Source organism: Schistocerca serialis, chromosome 11 (genome assembly GCF_023864345.2).
Source record: "Schistocerca serialis cubense isolate TAMUIC-IGC-003099 chromosome 11, iqSchSeri2.2, whole genome shotgun sequence".
NCBI classification, from domain to species: Eukaryota; Metazoa; Arthropoda; class Insecta; order Orthoptera; family Acrididae; genus Schistocerca; species Schistocerca serialis.
The window spans coordinates 165,849,111-165,869,587 of record NC_064648.1 but is presented as its reverse complement, the minus strand read 5'-3'; positions in this window follow the sequence as shown (position 1 = coordinate 165,869,587).

The following is a 20,477-nucleotide window of genomic DNA, read 5'->3' as shown; positions in this document are numbered from 1 at the left end:
GGCTTAGGTCTCTCAGTGCTCTGTCAAACTCTTCACACAGTATCGTATCTCCCATTTCATCTTCATCTACATCCATTCCATAATCTTGCCCTCAAGTACATCGCCCTTGTATGGACCCTAAATATACTCCTCCCACCTATCTGCTTTCCCTTCTTTGCTTAGTACTGGGTTTCCTTCTGAGCTCTTGATATTCATACAAGTGGTTCTCTTTTCTCGAAAGGTCTCTTTCATGATAGGCAGTATCTATCTTACCGCTAGTGAGATAAGACTCTACATCCTTACATTTGTCATCTAGCTATCCCTGCTTAGCCATTTTGCACTTCCTGACATCTCATTTTCGAGACGTTTGCATTCCTTTTAGTCTGCTTCATTTACTGTATTTTTATATTTTCTTCTTTCTTCAACTAAATTCAACATATCTTCTGTTACCCAAGGATTTCTACTAGCCCTCATCTTTTTACCTACTTGATCCTCTGCTGCCTTCATTATTTCGTCTCTCAAAGCTACCCATTCTTCTTCTACTGCATTTCTTTCCCCCATTCCTGTCAATCGTTCCCTAATGTTCTCCCTGAAACACTCTACAACCTCTGGTTCTGTCAATTTATCCAGATCCCATCTTCTTAAATTCCCATGTTTTTGCAGTTTCTTCAGTTTATCCAGGTCCCATCTCCTCAAATTCCCACCTTTTTGCAGTTTCTTCAGTTTTAATCTACAATTCATAACCAATAGATTGTGGTCAGTCCACATCTGCCCCTGGAAATGTCTTACAATTTAAAACCTTGTTCCTGAATCTCTGTCTTACCATTATATTATCTATCTGATACCTTCTAGTATCTCCAGGGTTCTCCCATGTATACAACCTTCTTTCATGATTCTTGAACCAAGTGTTATGATTAAGTTATGCCCTGTGCAAAATTCTACCAGGCGGCTTCCTCTTTCATTTCTTCCCCCCAATCCATATTCACCTACTACATTTCCTCACCCATCACTATTAAATTTTCACTTCCCTTCACTATTTGAATAATTTATTTTATCTCATCATACATTTCATCAATCTCTTCGTCATCTGAACTTGTCATATGAACTTGCACTACTGTGGTAGGTGTGGGCTTCATGTCTATCTTGGCCACAACAATGCGTTCACTATGCTGTTTGTAGTAGCTTACCCACACTCCTTTTTTTAATTCATTATTATACCTACTCCTGCATTACCCCTATTTGATTTTGTATTTATAGCCCTTTATTCACCTGACCAGAAGTCTTGATCCTCCTGCCACCGAACTTCACTAATTCCCACTATATATAACTTGAACCTATCCATTTCTGTTTTCAAATTTTCTAACCTACCTGCCCGATTAAGGGATCTGACATCCCATGCTCCGATCTGTAGAACGCCAGTTTTCGTTCTCATGATAACGACGTCCTCTTGAGTAGACCCCACCCGGAGATCCAAATGGGGGACTATTTTACCTCCGGAATATTTTACCCAAGAGGACATCATCATCATTTAACCACACAGCAGAGCTGCATGCCCTCAGGAAAAATTATGGCTGTAGTTTCCCCTTACTTTCAGCCATTCATAGTACCAGCACAGAAAGGCCATTTTGGTTAGTGTTATGAGGCCAGATCAGTCAATCATCCAGACTGTTGCCCCTGCAACTATTGAAAAGGCTGCTGCCCCTCTTCAGGAAACACACGTTTGTCTGGCCTCTCAACAGATACCCCTCCGTTGTGGTTGCACCTATGGTACAGCTATCTATATCGCTGAAGCACACAAGCCTCCCCACCAATGACAAGGTCCATGGTTCATGCAGGTAGAAGGGGGGAGGGTTAAGAATGACTAGAAAATACATTTTCATAAACTTCCCTTATATCAACTTAAAAATCTGTTGCTGCAAATAAAACTAAAATAGATACATAGTGCAGTTCCTCCATAATAAATTTATGCCGGTTTCATCTTTGTACACTGATTAGTATACATGTTTGAATGAGATGAAGGAAATGGAAGATGACATGTCTGTTTTGTGTAGGATAGGGCAAGTGTATGCTAAACCTCCAGTTCTGGCCCAAGTGTCAATCTAAGTAATTTTGAATAGACCATACATTACATACTTCAGTTTTAGTTTTAGGGAAGATTAATGCTATGTATCTACTAATGTTTAATTGTTTCACATTCAGCTGTAAGTTGTGTGCACATATCAACAGTTCTCTAGGCTGGCCAATCTGAAATTCACAGCGTACAGTGAGGTACTCTGGACCACTTCTCAAGAAAGAACCACCACACCAGTTTTTCAGCATTGTTCTTCAGACCATCTTTCATTCACTGCTGGCTACAGGCCCCACCGTGTGCACCATCTCAGCTTTGGACTTTGCACAGCTGGGACAGACTATCTAATATACTCAAACACAGAATCTCCCATTGAAGTTAGTGCCTTTGCTTAAGTATTATGTTGAACCGGCCTGGATAAATATCACACCCTTGCCCCAAACTCGTATGAACACTAAACTTGCTGGAACTCACTCTCTCAGTTCCACCTTCATTCTTGGCGACATACATCTTTTTAACACTCTCGCACTGTTATGCCATGAGTCTGTGAATACTCTCATGTTGAAAAAATGGGTGATTTACGATCCATATCCCTGCCTATTGATCTCTAACTGGTTCTACATTCGCATTACATACGAGTTGTGTGTGGCAGAGGGTACATCTGTTATGACAAGTTTTACTTTCCACTACCCTTATTTCCAGGTGGTGCTTGGAAATAAAGTGAGTGAGAATGCATCTGTGTTAGCTATAAAACCTCCAGTTTTGTTGCCACAACCACTTTATGAGATTTATCTTGGAATAAATGTTACCCTGTCCAAATCTTCTTTCAGTTTCTTGAAAATCTGACACACACACACACACACACACACACACACACACACACACACACACACACGTGTTTTGGCATGTGTGATAGGGACACCCTTTACTCATTTGATGTTCCTTACAACGAATTCCTTTCCTGTGACAACCTGTTCATCTCAAGAGTAGCCCTGCACCAGAAGGCTTTTGATACCATTCCCCACAAGTGATTATTAATCAAATTGTGTTTGTGTCTCAGTTGTGTGACTGAATTCGTGATTTCCTCTCAGAGAGGTCACAGTTCATAGTGATAGACGGTAAATCATCAAGTAGAACAGAAGTGACATCAGGCATTCCACAAGGTAGTGTCATAGGCCCTCTGCTGTTCCTGCTTTACATAAATGATCTAGGTGATAATCTGAGCAGCCCCCTTAGATTGTTTGCATATGACACTGTAATTTACCATCTAGTAAAATCATCAGTCTAACAATTCCAATTACAAATTGATCTAGAGAGAATTTCTGTATCATGTAAGTTGCAATTGGCACTAAACAAAGAAAAGTGCGAAGTCATCCACATGGGTACTACAAAAAATCTGAAATTTTAGGTATATGACAAATCGCACAAATCTATGGGTTGCCAATTCAACTAAATACCTAGGAATTACAATTATGAGCAACTTAAAATGGAAGGACCACATAGATAATATTGTGGTGAAGGCAAAACAGACTGCACTTTGTTGACAGAACACTTAGAAGATGCGACAAACCCACTAAAGAGACAGCCTACATTACACTTGTCCGTCCTCTGTAGGAACATTGCTGCACGGTATGGGATCCTTATCAGATAGTATTAACCGAGGACATCGTAAAAGTGCAAAGAAAGGCAGCTTGTTTCGTGTTATTGCGCAATAAGAGTGACAGTGTCACTGATATGATACTTGAGTTGGGGTGGCAGTTACTGAAACAAAGGCGGTTTTCTTTGTGGCAAGATCTGTTTACGAAATTTCAATCACCAACTTCCTCTTCCTAATGCAAAAATATTTTGTTGACACCCAACTACAAAGCGAGGAATGATCATCATAATAAAATAAGAGAAATCAGAGCTTGAACGGAAAGACTTAGGTGTTCCTTTTTCCCACAAACCATTCAAGAGTGGAACGGTAGAGAAGTAGTATGAAAATGGTTTGATGAGCCCTCTGCCAGGCACTTAAGTGTGAATTGCGCAGTAACCATGTAGATGTAGATGTAACATCCCCAATCATCTGTTGTTTATATTCCAATCTCTGTCTTCCCCTTAAGTTTCTTCACTCTACAGTTCCCTTTAGTAACATGGGCATTATTCTCTGGTATCTTATCACCTATCCTATCATTCTGCCTCTTCTTCCACTCAGCATTTCTCACTTTGCTTTGGCAATACTGCAGGGGAACTCCTTATTTATCATCTTATCAGTTTACATAATTTTCAGCAGTCATCTCTAATACCACATCTCAAAATTTTCAGTTCTCTTCTCGTTTATCTTCCAACCACATCTACCTAGCAATAATCCCAATACTCACCCCAATTGGTCTTACTTCACACAGCTGGGTACTGTTCTTGGGAAAAAAAAATCTAAGTAGTCTTGCTTTGCATCTTGGCACAGGTCCTGTCATATAAGACTCTTCCATCAGATAATTATATAGATTTCCTCTATTGTTATTCCTGTATTGGTCTTTCAACACAAGATAGACCAGATTCTGCATATATGTTTGACTTCCTCGGCATAGTTTCTCATTCTACTTTTGTCATAAAGTCATCTTTGATGAATGTGGCACAAGGATATTTTAAAGTTAAATTCACAAAGCATTGATACACATACTTGAACTTAAAGCTGAAAATCAACAAAAAGGAAGAGTGCTTTCTTGTCATTAATAAAACTGAATATTTAATTTCATAGAATACCCCCAGAATGTTCTACATTTGATACTATATACATAAATTCTTGCTCTGTCATTGTGTCTTCCCATTGAAAGCTGTCAAGGAAAAGCAATGTTCCATTACAACACAAATTTATGCCATGAGGACTGGATAAGTCCGTCCGTCCTCACACAGGGTGGCCAGAAACAAGTGGAAAAGCTAGTACAGATGTTGCAGGGTAGGTTGTGCTGAGGAAAAACAGTTAAAAATCTGATATGTTGCACCATTTCTGATTTACTAAACACTGAACTTAGCCTATCAGGTCTATGCACATGCAAAGTCAACCAGACTGCTAGGAACAGCATTGCCAAATGTGTCAAAAGACATTCATTTATCTGTGAATTTACATGGAAAGAGGTGTGATAGGACAATGACAGAGGTAGGCTTGACACAAATTTCCCACAGCAGTGAATTTAATGGTATTTGTATAGCTCTCTTGTTCAGCGTAACGAACCCAATGAAGAACAAACTTAAGAACACATTGTCCAGCAGACTGCTTGAATTTGTGTGTGCAATACATTATCCATGAACTTCAATGCTAATTAAATCTGGGAATGTGCAATATATCAATTATTTTCTTAACAATTATTTCTCTGTTCAACTGTCCCTGCAACATTCGTACAAGCTTTTCAAACTCTTTCCAACCACCCTCTGTACAACCAATATATGATTTTGGTAAAGTAAGCAGATTTGTACCAGGTATTGATTTAAGGCAGTCATTAATAATACAATTAACCAGCAACAGTTATGCTTCTTACAAGTGCTTTTCAAATACTATTCATAACAACCAACACATAACAGAACAAGGTAACTAGTTAATTGAAATTCTACAGAAATTCTATAAAATTGCTCGTATCATATGTTTCTGTGGTTCACCATCTATGGTCATTTAACTTTACTGCTACCATAACATATAATGATATTCTTATTGTATTCATGCTTAAGACAACAGTGATGTAAACACTTACATCATGTCCAGAGACACTGACATTGTGTTTCAAGTCTGGGTCTTGCTTTATTTTCAAACTAGGATTTTCAGTCATTAGCGGATCTTCAACAAACTGAAAAAAAAATAAATAAAATAAAAAATAAAAAATTATATACATTTCTTATGTGACTCTCTTTTAAGATGGGTGCTGGAAGATGAAGCGAGGGAGAACATTATCACACAGAAGGTAGTTGTGCCAAAAACTATTGTCCACAAGTATTCAATTACTGGTCCAAATAGCAAGAAAATGTAGATACCACATTATAGCATTTCAAGCTGAAGCTCTGTTTATTCTGGAGGCAAACATATCAAAGAGATCATCAACAGCATATCAACAGCAATTATTTCTTCCTTATCAAGCAGCCATACCATACACACTCACAAGAGATTCTATTTCCTTAACTAAAACCTCATTTTACAATAGAGACATGATATTTCAAACAACAAATTTGCATTAATACAACACCATTTCACTTCCAAACACATAAAATATGCCATGTAAAATGACATCACAACTTCCTCCTTTTCACCAATATTAGTCATTCAATCTTGAGCAATATTTGAACACTTAAGTAGTGTGCTAGCCTTTTAGTTTTATTTGACATCATTGCCAGAGCTGTTGCCAGCACAAACCCAGGTTTGTAAGCATGTGTCAAGATTCCAATGAACAGTTAGGTAGTTTCTTATGAAAGTAAACTGCATTATGTGGATATGTTAGCATTTCTACTGGAATTTTGTTGCAACAGTTTGAATACTGTGAAGAATCAGATAAAAGTATTTTTATAGAAGTGTACTGCATTCACAAATGACTAGCGAGTGTTGTTTGCACACACTAAGATATTTGTGACTATATGACAGAGAAACTAAAGTAACATTACTAAACTGAACTGTGGTTGCATATGAAGTCAGTCTTTTGTAGGAATGGAAAATCCACGATGGAATGTAGCTATGTTATGAAAAAGATAGTTTCTACTCACCATACAGTGGAGATGTTGAGTCGCTGGCAACTGAAGTCAGAATGCGAACAGCAGTGTATGATGTGAGGGGCAACCAGATAGTCCCCGCATGCTCACACAAGTAGCCTCTAGCCTGCTATACTTCCCTCTGCCTGGCTAGCCTCTTGTTATATTCCATCCTGAATGTTCCACTGTTAAATTTCACCTGGTGGCCTTTCTTCCACCCCATAACCCAGTGCTGTTTTCCTTTGCTGCTAAATTCTAATGCTGTACCATACTCAATGTCTGCCTTTTCTTTTCTTTCCTGTGTTTCTCTTGTCACCTTACAAACCACACTACATCCTCTACTTACAAACCACACTGTATCAACCACCTTGGCCATGCAAAACAGGCAAGACCAGGCCAATTATAGATGCACTGTCCCAAGTCCCACTTTACTCCTTATCATATGTATCATATCATATATATGATTAATCCCACACCTTCAAGTTGATCACTCTTCCTGTGTCACTCTTGCATATCTTTGTGCATTATTTCCTGTACCTTTCCTGTGCCACCCAAACTTTTATCTCATCCTACCAAACCCTCCCAACCCCCACTCCTCCTCCTCCTCCTCCTCCTCCTCCTCCTACTCCTCCTCTCCATTCCAATTAGCAAATACTAACATCACATAATCTAGCCACATATGCCATCCCCCTGCTTCACACTTACCCATTCATAAACCTGGAAACCACATTACAACCTTTTCATTTATTTCTTTCTTTGATCTCATTGTGCCCTCACACCAATTTCAGTCTGTTTCCACTTTTCACTATCAACCTCCTCCCTCTGATTTCATTTTGTTTCACCCTACTTCATCTGTTTAAATATTTTTGTGATTTTTCCCACATGTTTGGGTGAATTTTAAAAATATTTTTGGACACATTTCTATGTTATTTCTGTATTTTTACATGTTTTTATCCACCACCATGGCCTTGCGCCTTCCACCTGCATCATACAGAAAATTCTGCTTATTGCTAGCCATAACCCAGTCCCAGATATTAATCCTGTGTTGTTGCTTGGCTCATGGGATACTCTCAAATGGCCGTAGCATCAAATTACCTATTTCTGGGTGCCAAAATAACCTCCATCTGTTCAGTTTCCACCAATCCTTAACCCCCACCAACATGGTCCTGCAATACCATATCAGTAAAGCCCAAACCACCTTGCAATGCCTTATTTCAGTCTTCAAAATTCTCATGCTATGCAATCCCAAATTTATGGATCCCATAACACACAAAAACTCTTGACTTTCAGGAGCTACAGAAAATGCTCACCATCTCAAAAAAAACTCTCCACCTTGTTCACTTCCTACTTCCACCGTTGACTACCACAATCCACCACCTCTACAACACTTCCCAAATCTGCCCCATGTCCCCCCTCCCACCACCACACAGAATCCAAAACCTAAGCAGACCTGAAACACAGTCATGAACCTTTCCTTCTAAAGCCAGGCCCACAGTAGTATCAGTCCTCTCAAAAGGCACCACCTTTTGCCACACACCAAAATTCAATCATGCAGGACTTCTTTAAGGTGTTCTCTCCTTCTCCCAGTCTCTACAGTGTAAACACTCTTGTCACTAACCTGACCCATCAGATTCAACCAAAGACCTATGTTGAACCCCACCTGACTTGGTTCACTCCTCCATTCAACTGTGATACACCCCCACTGCCCCCAAATCACCACCTGTTAACTTTGCAGGAGTTATTAACCTTGAACCTTGCCTCACCATCATTCCTCAATCCCCTCAACTTGCAACCTAACCTTACATCTGCAGAAAGAACTGCAATCCACCACCTAAAAACTGATCCTGACCTGAAAAAGGATCCACCACTGTTGTTTTGAACTGCAAGGATTACCTGGCAGAAGGACTCTGCCAGATGTCAAATTCAGCCACCTACAAACACTGCCACAGTCACCCCATTCCTGAGATCCAGCAGGGTCTCCACTGTCTCCTCAATTACTTAGGCTCACTCCAGAACCTCTCTCCAGAGGTTACCTCTCTCCTGACTCCTACCACTCCCCACACTCCTGCATGTTTCATAAAGTTAATAAACCCAGCACCCAGGACACCCCATTGTGGTCAGTTAGTGTGCCTTCACTGAGAGAATCTCTCCTCCCACAGACGAACACCTTCAGCCTATTACCCGCAACCTACCTTCCTACATAAAAGATAACAACCATTCAACCATTTACTGGGTGTTGTGTGATGTCCTTAGGTTAGTTAGGTTTAAGAAGTTCTAAGTTCTAGGGGACTGATGACCATAGATGTTAAGTCCAATAGTGCTCAGAGCCATTTGAACCATTTTTCTCAACCATTTCCTCTGACTCTCCATACTTCTTCTTACTTTACCACTTAGTGAACTGCTCATCATTATTGATGCCACCTCTCTTTACACTAACATCCCTAATGTCCATTGCCTTACCACTGTGGAACACTACATTTCCCAACACCCAACAGATTCCAAACCACCAGCCTCCTTCCAAGTACCATGATCCACAATTACTTCTCCTTTGAAGACATTACCTGCAAATAAATCCATAGTATAGCCATGGCCAACTGAATGGCACCGTCCTAGGCCAACCTATTCATGGGCCATCTACAGGAATCCTTCCTAAGCACCCAGAATTCCAAACCCTTCACCTGGTTCAAATTCACTTATGACATCTATGTTATCTGGATCAAGGATGGCACCCTATCCACATTCCCCCAGAACCTCAACACCTTCTTCCCCACTTGCTTCATGTGGTCCTACTCAATACAACAAGCCACCTCCCTCAATGTTGACCTCCACCTCAAAGATGGCTTCATCAGAAACTCTGTCCATATCAAACCTACCAACCACCAGCAATATCTCCACTCTGACAACTGCCACCCATCCCTTACCAAGAAGTTCCTTCCATACAGCGTAGCCACTTGTGGCCATTGCATATGTAATGACAAGCATTCCATCTCAAAATATACCGTGGGTGTCACTGACACCTTCACAGACCGTAATTCCCCTTCCTTCCTTGTACAAAAGCACTCTCCCAAGCCTTATCTTTCCAGTCAACCACCACCTCCAAAAGCCCCACCGTCCGGCCACAGAGGAGCACTCCGTACCAGCCGGGGCTGGAGCAACTGAATTTACATTCTCGATTCTCCACCAGGGTTTCAACAACCCCTCATCATGCCCTGAAATGAGGAATGTTCTACCTTCTATCCTTATCTCTCCCACAGTGGTATTCCACCACCCACCAAACCTACACAATATCCTCATCCATCCCTACACAATCCCTGATCCCAAGCCCTTGCCTCGTGGCACATGTTCCTGTAATAGACACAGATGCAAGACCTATCCCATACATCCTCCCACCTCCATCGGCTCCAATCCAGTCACAAACGTCCCCTACCTCAAAGGCAGGTCTACTTGTGAAAGCAGCCATGTCATGCTCTAACCTCCAAGTTCATGTTGGTAACAAAAGTGGTCAAGGGAAGTTAAGGTGGTGAAAAAGTCAATTTGTGTAGCTAATAATGTAACAATGTTTTCATTTTGATTATGGGAGAAATATTGGGTATTTAATGTATAAATATCCTTAGCATACTTGGCATTGAAACACAAACTGAATTTTTGTAGAGAAATACTGTTTGCTGAGAGAAACACCCACAACCACACAATAGGCAATTTAACAACAGTTTTCATCAGTTACTTTTGCCTTGGCATTTCTGTTATTGATATATACATTGCAGGACTCTTGGACACAATAAAACTTAAAGTAATAGAAAATGGAACTGTCAGATTCCATATCAACCTAGACCTCAGGCTAGGCTACAGATCAGTCTGCCACCACAATCTAGATTCAGCCTTTGAGACAAAATCATTAATAATATTTGAAGACAGACAGTACAAAACAGCTGTATGGAGAACGATAGAAGAATACCTTGAAGGTAGCAAAATCAGGACATGAGGAAAGGGCCACCCACACAAAGTTAGTAATTCATACAATTTTGCCACCACAACCAACATTTGTTTCCCAGACAAAATGATTAAGAAAACTTCAACATCAAATTTGCAGATGTGCTCTATAATGCACATATATGATTATATATCAATAACTGAAACATATGAGCCAAAACAGGATGTGAAGGAAAAGCCATCCACAAAACATGACTAGTTCATAAAGTAAAGGCTTGACGAACTATCTAGTTTAAGCTGATCACTGACTACACTAAAATATCATTAATCTATCTCCAACTTGACTCGGAGACATGTCAGAAACATTTGGTTTCTACTCTGAGCATTACAGCACATGGACAGTTCTTTGTAAAGTTTAAACCATGAGTCTATTGAGAGAAGTTGTGGGTTTGAGGCTCTACATTATTAGTGGGGGGCTAACATTAACACAGTTTCAAAGAAACATACACAGAGCTCAAAGGACTGGAGTAATCAGGTCCCCGTGGCCAAGACTAGAGCACCACAGGAGCTTCTGGTTACAGCCACAACACCAAAGGCCCATACACTTTTCAAAATGGCTGGACTTCCTGGTTTGTATACAGCCATAATTAAATACTAACAGAGCTGGAGTAGTATGCCTGGGTGAAAGACAAGTGTGGGTACTGGCTGCATAGCTATCTCCATTCACCTTAACAAAATGTGTGATGTGTTGACTGTAGTTTATTGGACATCCAAACCAGCACAACTCTATTTGTTGGTACTGAAGGAACCTTTCTGCAAAGTCCAGCTTTGCACAGATGGAGGAGTTGCCCATCACTCTCATGGAAACAGCAGCCTTCTGTGACGTAATACATACCACTACAAAGTAGCGATACATGACCCTTCTACATCTTACAGACAAATGATACTTGCAACTAAAAGTTATTTATATAAACAGAATAGAATGATGTGAAACAACTTATCAAGTCTAAATGTACAGGGCAGAAGTATAATGTCAACAGTATGCACCTGCCAGGGTCTCATCTGTGATGTGGTGTAGACTATGTTCCCCAGCTGAGAGTTTTGTTCATGTATGCAACAAAAATTACTGGAATTTCACATCAACCTGTTGCGCAAAAAACAGTTATTGATAAAGGCATACACACTTTTCAGCACCTCCATGCAATCATCAGTGGGTACTTTTCTTCAGTTCTTTAAAATGTAAACACATTTCAAGCAATAATCACTCTTAATGAAACTGGACCTAAAAACAGTTTATGTCTGTTGTGGTTAATACATTATTTTTCTAAATTTTTGAGTTCTGCACAGCCATCTTTATATTACTGTATACTGGTAGCTTTACTAAATTATGTTCTGTGAGTTTAGTTTGTGACTTAGCAAATCTCTATCAAGTGTGATTTTGTTGCCAAAAAATATTTTGCAATTACATTTTATGATTGCTTATGGCTATTTCTGAAATATCCACTCTGCTTTATTGTGGAAATACACAAATACGAAATATGTTGTTGTGTAGCTTGACTCTTAAGTTACACTTCTTCAGTTTACTGAATGCAGTGTTAATGTACTGGTGGTGTGTCTAGTCACTATTGATATTCACTTGGTCTCATATCAGTTTGTAGCTGAATTGAAACTATTTACTTTCTGTTATTACACGCGCGTGCGCACACACACACACACACACACACACACACACACACACACACACACACACACACAGACAGACAGACAGACAGAGAGAGAGAGAGAGAGAGAGAGAGAGAGAGAGAGAGAGAGAGAGAGAAGGCGGGCACAAGCATATAAAAACAATCCAATCTACTTCCAAGCCACGTTGAGGACTTGAATCATAACCTTTTGTTGTTGTTGTTGTTGTTGTTGTTGTTGTTGTTGGTAACATGGGCACTGATCTATGGTGAAAACTGACATTTTCCACAAGCACACAAATCTTTACATAAGTAAAGAAGTAAAATGTGACATACTTAATCTTAGAGTTACAGAGGATTTCAACCTAAACCCTTGATTTGTAGCCTTGCACTAATCTCAAATTCCATATGGAATACATGCCAGAATGATAGTCCATGCAACACTGGGTGTTGGATATTTATTGACATGAAAAAGTTGGTAATATGGAATGAAATAAATACAGAATCAGAGTCTGAAATAATGAGCATGAAGATATTCATCAAAAGTGTGGAAGAAACTGCTGTTTGATGATCCAACACCCACTCATTAAAATACAGTAATGCATAAGAAGTGGCCAGGAAAACATTGTGTACCAATTTGTCAATCATACCATAGTGAAAGGAGGTATACACCTGCGAGCTACATAAGCTTAGAATGGGAAGCAGGGAAAATGATGTAAAGGATGATCATGGCAATACAGAAGGAGCACAATATCACATTGTGCTAGTATAGAGAAGGAAATGGGCCACACCCTTTTATCATCAGGAACAATCCCTACGTTCCTTTGGGGGTATTTAGGGAAACCATAGAAAATGTAAAACTAAACAACCAGAACTTCATGAATTCCAAAATCACGTCTAAGACAGTAGCACTGCTATGGCAAGAAAAATTCCTGTGACAATATACAAAACATGTCTTCCCAAAACTGTCTTATACAGTTATTTCAAAAATCACACATGAAAGGAAAATATTTATTCTGTAAGCAATAGATATGCCCAAGGTAACCAATTCCCTAAATGTAGAGGTTGGAATCTCCAGGCTACTGTAGCCTCATGGATCACTACTGTTAAACAAATTTTGGAAGTCGGGATGATATTTCTGCCTAATGAAGCTGATAAGGAACTGATGACAAACAACCTGGGCAGACTAAAACTATGCTATGGGAAAGAGAATATGGGCATATACGACACAAATTCATAAGTACTAAAAGTTGTGTCTTGTGGAAAATAGTGAGAAATGAGAAGCAATTCCAGTTGTTTAAGCCAGCACTGGCATGGCCTGGAATCCTAACATTAGTGCTATTTGGAGTATAGTACAATTTGTCTAGTTTTTTTTATATATTTTGAATATTTTAACATTGAAATGAATCTTTAATCAATGCTAGTTATTACTATGGATTAATGTTATTGTCTTTTTAATATATAGTGACAATAATAAAATGGAATATTAATTATTAGTCACATACCAGTTAAAAATATTGAGTCATGCTTCTAATTTCTCATACAATGTAACATACTGAGAGAGGAATGTCTCTTACAGTTACTACTAACAAATGGGTCAAGAATGTTCATAATTGGAGCCAGTTTTCCTACTTCCTTCCTGGCTGCTCAAGTATCTTGTTCATCACAATGAAGGCAGCACAACAGTAACCTCCATCTTTGGAGGGACATAGCAGCCCAAAAGCATCTTTCTCCCAGTTCCACCAGTTGCCCAAAGACCTTCCAAATTCATTCTACTAGCTGTGTAGACTCCTGTGAAATGCAAGAGCCCATTGCCATTATTTCGTGCTCCGGTATAGGTTTTAGTACATTGTCTCATGCATACTTTCTCTCTGACACTCTAATCAAAACACACTAATGGTATAGCACATTATTTGCATCACCAATGACACCTGCAAGAGGGATAGTAATATTGTGCGACCTTGTTCTAGCATTATGTCATGGAAATACTTTTCCCTATTTAGTTGGTCCATATTTTCCCACATAAAAACTATCACAGATATCAGTTTCATAATTTTCATCTAATTCCTGCTCTGATGATGTGTCCTGGTCACTGACAATAACAGCATCCTCTTCATCTCCACCATCGGAATCAACTGGCCCCACGTCAAGTACATGATCAATGATCACACTCCTTTCTCCTCCTGACCCATAGCAAACCATATATAACAATATTTGCTGTTAATTGTATTATCAGATATCATATATTATGCAAAATACACAAAAATGTGCCTTTTATTCTCATGAGGAAAGAGTGATGGGTTGGGGTTTCACAAATTACAGCATGCTTGAACTTGTTTCAACAGCATCTCACAAAGTCCTATTCTCAACTAAAGTTACAAGAACACATGTATATCATTCTACTGATGTCTTAGAGCAGCTATCAGAATCACAAAGCAGTGTGATATGTCATTTAGCAGTGAACTACAAAAATTCATGAAAGAGGCACACCACACCTCTACACATCACTGCTTTGTTAATAACACCATTGCATAGTCACATGGCAGCAGACAGTTGCATAATAGATTCGAATGAAGCTGAAACCCTGCTGCCAAACAAAAGCTAAGCAATATCAAAAGATCATCAAAGCAACTTATGCAAGAAGTGTCCAGTGAATTTACAAACAAGATGTTATCTTGTGAAAACAAAGTGGGAAATCCAGGTTCATGTCCCAGTTCAGTATAAATTTTCATATGACACTTTAAATGGTACCTCTATACTTATTACAGTTGAGTTTCAGAAATAAATTTCTGTATTTGAAAGTCTAGTTCATTATCAAATATAAAATAGATACATAAATGACTGAGGTGGGGAGGGAACAGAACAAAAAACTGAAGATATTAAGCAGAGAGTGCACCACACCTGAAGTGCCACACTTCAGATTTAATAAAAACAATATGAAGTGGAAGTAGCCCTCCCCTTCTGGCAACAGAACTGTTAGTTTAAGAAACAATGGTTTTTCCATGTGCAATTAAAAAAAGGCATAGGTCATTACAGCTTGTAAGAAGAGTCACAGGAAATACTTACAGAACTACAGACATAGGTAGCAAATGTCACATTGTTCTAGAACACTTTCATGCTCCTATACGACTATTTGTGTTTAGATGATTCAGTGCCTCTACTATTTTGTGAGTTATTACCTTTTGACCTTAAGTTATATGCATGCACTAAGATACAATAGAACCAAATGAGTCAAGTGGATAGGAGCAATGTATCCACCATGACTACAGGTAATCAAAACTAATGCCTGCCTTCTCTTCTCACGGTGAAGTGACATGCTTTCTCTTCTAGTGATCAAGTGACAAACAGCTAGAGCCAACAGACAAACTTTACAGAGAGATGTTTGCAATTCAAATATATTTTTTTAAGACTGATGGACTGACTCTCCCCCTCCCCCCCCCCTCTCTCTCTCTCTCTCTCTCTCTCTCTCTCTCTCTCTCTCTCTCTCTCTCTCTGGGCACTCTCTGTGACAATGAAAACATGATTGACAAGAGGATTTTATGGACAGATTCACTTCAAATTCCATCAGAGTTACAGATCTGAAGGTAACATTTTAGTGGGAGCTAAAGATATTAATTGTTAATGCCTAATGACATAAGTGTCAACATAGATACTTCGATATTACATTGGCATTATTAGACCTCTATGGTATCAGTATTAGAGCCTCAGTTGCATTTAAAAAAGTCTTTAAGACAAGCTCAGCAAAGTCATCATAGAACATGACCTCAAGGTTAGTGAGATCCCCAAGCCAGGGCATTACCCTCATACTTTAAGTAAAAAGTAATAACTACATCTCTAAAAAAAAAAGGGGGGTAGAGGCAGGGGGAGTTACTGACAGCTGTCAATACTACCAGACAAGCAGTTTAATAGGTCATGGTTGCAAAACACAAATGAATTAATTTATTTATTTCTGTAGGACCAAACTGAGGAGCAAATCTCCAAGGCATGGAACATGTCAGTACATAAAATTACAACATAAAAGTAAGAACACATAAAAATAAAATGTTTATGAACCCAAAAAACATCAAACCATAAGCTTAAGTAAATGCAATCAACAATATAACATAACAATCAGCTTAATTTTCAAGGAACTCCTCAACAGGAACAAGGAGTGACCCATGAGGAAACACTTCAGTTTTGATATGAAAATATGTGGATTACTGCCAAGACTTTTGAATTCTTGTGATAACTTACTGAAAAAGGATGCAGCAGTATATTGCACACCTTTCTGCACAAGAGTTAAGGAAGTCCGATCCAAATGCAGGTTGGATTTCTGCTGATCACAAATGTACACCACTTATTGCCCAAACCGCCCATTTCCGAGACAAAAATATCCTTTTAGAATGGGAAGAGTTACAACAAAATATAATACCATACAACACAAGTGAATAAAAATAAGCAAAGTAGCCTAATTTTTGTGTCAAATAATCACTTACTTCAGATATTGTTCGAATAGTGAAAATGGCAGCATTAAGTCTGAACAAGAACTTGAACATGGGCTTTCCATGACAGTTTACTATCTATCAGAACACCTAGAAATTTGAACTGTTCAGTTTCACTAACTGTATGCCCATTCTGTGAAATTAAAATGTCGAGTTTTGTTGAAAAGAACTGAGTCTTATGTTCTACAAGCCATGAACTTACATCATGAACGGCACTATTGAAACCAAGCCAATGTTGCACACAACATCCTTTACTACCAAGCTAGTGTCATCATCAAACAGAAATATTTTAGAGTTACCCGTAATACTAGAGGACATATCAGTTATATAAATTAGGAACAGGAATAGCCCCCCCCACCCCCACCCCCCTCTGACCTTACCCCAGCCAGACCTCAAATCACAGCCATTCTCAGCACTGTGAATAATGATTTTTCAGTCTGTTGTTAACGTAAAAAGTGAACCAGTTGTGAGCTACTCCCCATATTCCATAATGTACCCACTTCTGGAGCAATGTTTTGTGATCAACATAATCAATAACCTTAGTTAAATCAAAAAATATACCTAGCATTTGAAATGTTTTGCGTCACTCATCCAGTACCTCACAGAGAAAAGAGAATATAGCATTTTCAGTTGTTAAATGACTTCTAAAGCCGAACTGTACATTTAATAGCAAATTATGTGAAACAAAATGATCAATTACCCTTCCATAAATAGCCTTTTCAATAACTTTAGCAAACACTGATGTCATAGAAATAGGTCTAAAGATGTCTTTGTTATCCCTTTCTCCCTTTTTATGAAGTGTCTTTACTACTGAGTACTTTAACCGTTCATCAAACTGAACATTCCTAAAGGAAAAATTACAAATATGGCTAAGCACAGGGCTAACATGTGCAGCACAGTACTTCAATATTCTGCTAGGCACTCCATCATAGCCATGAGAGTCCTTAGTCTTCAATGATTTAATTATTGAGTCAATCTCTACCTTGTCTGTATCACAGAGGAGTATTTCAAACATCAATCTTGGAAAGGAATTTGCCAAGTGAGTTATATAATTCCCTGTAGAAACTAAATTTTTATTTAATTCACCAGTAATGCTCAGAAATGGCTGTACATATATCTGACATATCAGTAAAAGAAATACTTTTGCAACAAACTGACTTTATATTGTCGACCTTGTGCTACTGACCAGACATTTCCTTCACAACTGACCATATGATTTTAATTTTATCCTGTGAACTGGCTATTCTATTTGCATACCACATACTCTTTGCCTTCCTAATAACATTTTTAAGCACCTTACAATACTGTTTGCAATGAGCTACTGTAGCTTGATTGTGGCTACTTCTAACATTTTGATATAATTCCTGCTTGGTTCTACACGATTTCCTTGTCCCAATAGTCAGCCACTCAGGCTGCCTTTGACTGCTAGTACCCCGTTTAGAACGTTCTAATGGAAAGCAACTGTCAAAGGACATAAGAAGTGTGTTAAGGAAAGCATTACATTTGTCATCTATGTTATAGGCACTGTAAACATCCTGACACTCTTGTTCCTAGATGAGATTTAAAAAACTATTGCCACTGAATTAACTTTTCTACACATTTTGTAATTATGTGTGACATTTGTTTGAGTACAAAATCCTTTTACTGTTAAAATTTCTGCATCATCGCCTGAAATGCCATTCATCCTTTTACTATCAGAATGCCCATCTAATAGTAAAGAATGAATGAGAATAATATCTATGGCTGTGCTACTATTCCCCTGCACCCTAGCTGGAAAGAACGAAGTCTGCACCATATCATATGAATTTAGGAGATCTACCAACATCCTTTTTCTTGCACAATCATATACAAAATTAATACTGAAGTCACCACATATAACTAAATTCTGGCACTTCCCATAAATTAAACCAAGAACCCTCTCCAGCTTGAGTAGAAATGCTCTGAAGTCAGTCACTAAATTCAATTGTCCCTGTACAACATTCAAATACCTGTTCAGTGCAGTGCCATGATACGTCTATGGACTCAAATGGAACACTGTTTTTTATGTATATGGCGTCTCTCCCACTCCACAAGGAACTCCTTGAAAAAACAGCCAACAAATCTGTATCCTAGTAAGGGAAGCCTCTGAATTGTCAAATCATTTAAGTGGTTCTCCGATATACCAATAATTTCAGAGACAACATCTATAAGCAGTTCACTAACTTTATCTTAAATACCTCTTATATTTTGGTGAAATATGCTAATACCTTCTCTGCTTGGAAGCATGACATCCTCTGAAGGTGATTCCTTAGTTAGAAGGACTTCCTTTAAGCAGTATACCTATCAGCTGACTTCAATCTAAAAAAGGTGCAGCTCTAACACCAACTACAATAGGAATTTTTCCACGAGTACCACCACCACCACCACCACCACACAGACATCTATAAACTTTCCAGCCTCCACTTCCCAAACCTATTGAGGTGCAGGCCATGTCTAGTGAAACACAATCTACTGACAGACTCAACAGGCACCGCTACAATGTGGCCCACACCCTCTGCCATCAGTGCCTTCTCCAGCCCCATGTTAATACACTTAACAGCCGCATTAAGATTATGCCGATCATGATGCTGAAACAGTTGCACAAAATGTACATTAGTGCCACCAGTTTGAGTAGCTGTCTTTATCAGGTCACCACCTACATCATATTCCCCGTTCCTATCAAGACTACTTCCTGCTCCATCCAAAGTCACTACCTTATCCTCTTTTGTGAAATTCATACATAACTCCCCGGGTCAACAGAAGCATTCAATTTCACCCGTCGGCTTTGACCCGTGATGTAAGGATATTGTCATGTGTGACATCACAACAGCGTGGAGTTTAGTTTGTGAGAGTGGCATGTTTGTAGGTGCCGTTTTGATGTGATCAGTGGTGCTCTCTGGTGGTGTGTTTATGGGTAGTGTGTTATGCGGCATATGGGGTTCATTCGCGTAGTAGCATTGCACGTGTGGTATCAGTGATGACTGTGCTTTCAGCAGAATATTTTTCAGTGAGTTAAAGATTTTGGTTTTGTTATGTCAACATTATTGTATTTTTGTTTCTGATCATTGTCTGTGAATTTTGGTAAATTGCTTTTTCATGTCTTTGATAGGTATGGATATGACTGACAAGGTCAACAGTTTTTGGTTGTTGGTGATGATGGGAGACAGTGCGTTGTCTCTAATAAAATTTCTTCAGCTATTTGGCCTGTTGGCTGAAGTCGTGAAGTGTTCAGTGTGTCGTGAAGAAATGAGGCTAACTAACGTTCCAGCGTCTCGGACCCAGGATGGCTATATGTGGAGGTGTCTTAAGAATAACTTATGGCGCTCCATTAGGCGAGGTTCCTGATTCGAGAAGTCTAGGTTTGTCATGAGAGAAATTGTATTAATGACTTATTTTTGTTATAATTCCTCTCACAGTTTCCGTGCGCATGAGGTGGGTGTGAGTGAGAGAACGGTGCTTGATTGGTATTCTTATTGTCACGAGGTGTGTTCTGAATATATTAAGTACAGGGGTAGGTTGGGTGGGCCTGGTGGTGTTGATGTCGAGATCGATGAGAAGAAAAAGTATGGGAGGGGTAAGTCTGTGAAGAAGTATGGGAAGAAAAAGTATGGGAGG